Below are 2,508 nucleotides of genomic sequence, written 5' to 3' on the forward strand. Positions count from 1 at the left end.
CTAGGCACCCCCGGTCCTTGGCCAGAGGAGCACCACATGAACCTTGAGACATCAGAGAACATTTGGGTCAGGGTCTGAGCACTGTCCCCTATCCCCACCCCACCCCCCACTCCTGACAGCAGTAGCTGTGGGCCATGTCTGCACCAGATTGTGGGTTTTCTTTTCTTTTTTTTAATTAAGATTTTTTTATTTATAGTTTATGACGCTGAGTTCCTCCTGATTTTGAGTTCCAGATTTTCTTCCCCCCCCACCTCCCTCCCCAAGACGGCATGGAATCCGATATATCTTCTACATATAACTTCACATTAAACTTATTTACACAATAGTCAAGTCGTAAAGAAGAGTTGTGACCAATGGAATGAATCATGAGAAAGAAGAAACACAACCAAAAACAAAAGAGAAAAAAAAAAAACAAAAGAAAAAGAAAGAGAGCAAATAGTTTGCTTCAATCTGCATTCAGACTCCATAGCTGTTTCTCTGAATGTAGATAGCTCTTTTCATCATGGGTCCTTTGGAGTTGTCTTTTCACCTTGTATTGCTGAGAAGAGGTTAGTCATCACAGAATCAATACATCTGTGGTTGTGTATAATGTTCTCCTGGCTCTGCTCCGCTCACTTAGCACCATATCATGTAGGTTTTTCCAGGTTATTATGAAGTCTGTATCATCCCCATTTCTTATAGCACAATAGTATTCCATTACATTCATATACCACAACTTGTTCAGTCATTCCCCAATTGATAGACATCCCCTTGATTTCCAATTCTTTGCTACTACAAAAAGAGCCGCTATAAATATTTTTGTACATATGGGTCCATTTCCCACTTGTGTGATCTCTTTGGGATACAACCCTAGAAGTGATATTTCTGGGTCGAAAGGTATGAACATTTTTATAGCCTTTTGGACATAATTCCAAATTGTTCTCCAGAATGGCTGGACCAGTTCACAACTCCACCAACAACGTAACAGTGTTCCAATTTTCCCACATCCTCTCCAGCATTTATCATCCTCTTGCTTTGTTATTTTAGACAATCTGACAGGAGAGATGTGGTGACTAAGAGTTGTTTTGATTTGCATTTCTCTAATCAGTAGTGATGTAGAGCATTTTTTCATATGCCTATAGATATCTTTAATTTCTTCCTCTGAAAACTGCCTGTCCATATCCTTTGACCATTTCTCAATTGGAGAATGACTTGTATTCCTATAAATTTGGCTCAGTTCCCTGTATATTTTAGAAATGAGGCCTTTGTCAGAGACACTAGTTGTAAAGATTTTCTCCCAATTTTTTGCTTCCCGCCTAATCTTTGTTGCATTAGCTTTTTTGTACAAAACTTTTCAATTTAACATAATCAAAATTATCCATTTTACATTTTGTAATGCTCTCTATCTCTTGTTGTGGCATGAATTCTTTGCTTTCCCAGTGGGTTTTATTTTCTTACCAAGTCTGTCACCCTCTTTCGCTTTATTGGATTGTTAAATCCATTTATACTTAAAGTTATAATTGCTAAGCTCATGTTTTCCTACACTTATTTCTTTAATATCACATTCATTTTCTCCATCTTTTACGGCAGAACATTGTCGCTGCAGTTGATTTGGCTTAAACTACTTTGATGTTAATCTGTTCCCACAGGCCCTCTTCCCTTCCCCTCCTCCTATTGTCTACCTTTTACTAAGTTCTTTAACTTTACTTAAATTGATTTGGCTTCTTTCATTTATTAATTAACTATATTTCTTGTCCTGATTCAGTTAAGTCTGGGCTGAGGAACCTTTGGCTTGGGGCCACAGGTTTGATACCCGCAGTTAAATGATTCCTCTTCCCTCTAACCTTTTATTTTTTAATTTTACTTTTTACTTTCTCTGAATTTAGCCACCTACCAAAAGCCCCCACAGCATTTCCATTTATAAAGTAAAAGAGAAAGCTCCACCTTCTCATTTGTAGTAATCTCTTACTCAGTCCTTGGCAAAGAAAACCCTGGTGGCCAAGCCCTGGGGGCTCCCCTGCTGAGAGGGGCTCTTTGAAATACCCGTATAGTTAAGAGCAAGATTAACCCAGGGAACAATGAAGGTCATCGAGTCCCTGGGGCAGTGAGAGACAGTCTCTGAGCAAAGAAGACCTAGGTTTGAGTCCTTCCTCTGACCCTTCCTGGTGGGTGCCCCCCCACCTTAGGGCTTTAGGTAAATCTCCAGGGCTGGAAGTTGGGAGAAGGGGCCAACCTGCCTTGGAAGAGAGCCTTCCTCAGCTGGGAGGCCCCTATTTGGATTAAACCCCTGGTCTAGCCCCTGCCCTGCCTTAATGAAACCCTTATTTCTGCAGAGCTGCTGGAAATGGTTTTCTGTGCCCTGTCTGCTGGGGGCTTTGCTGATTTTCCTAGGCATTAGAGCTCCCTCCGCCCTGTACTTACTTTCTAATTGTATGTACATGTCTGTCCTGCTCCCCAGACTGTGGACTCCCTGTCTTTAATGAGTGAGTGCCCTCGTTGGTGGGAGGGACGTCCTCGGAACATCAGGTA

This window comes from Trichosurus vulpecula, chromosome 4 (genome assembly GCF_011100635.1).
Source record: "Trichosurus vulpecula isolate mTriVul1 chromosome 4, mTriVul1.pri, whole genome shotgun sequence".
NCBI lineage: Eukaryota > Metazoa > Chordata > Mammalia > Diprotodontia > Phalangeridae > Trichosurus > Trichosurus vulpecula.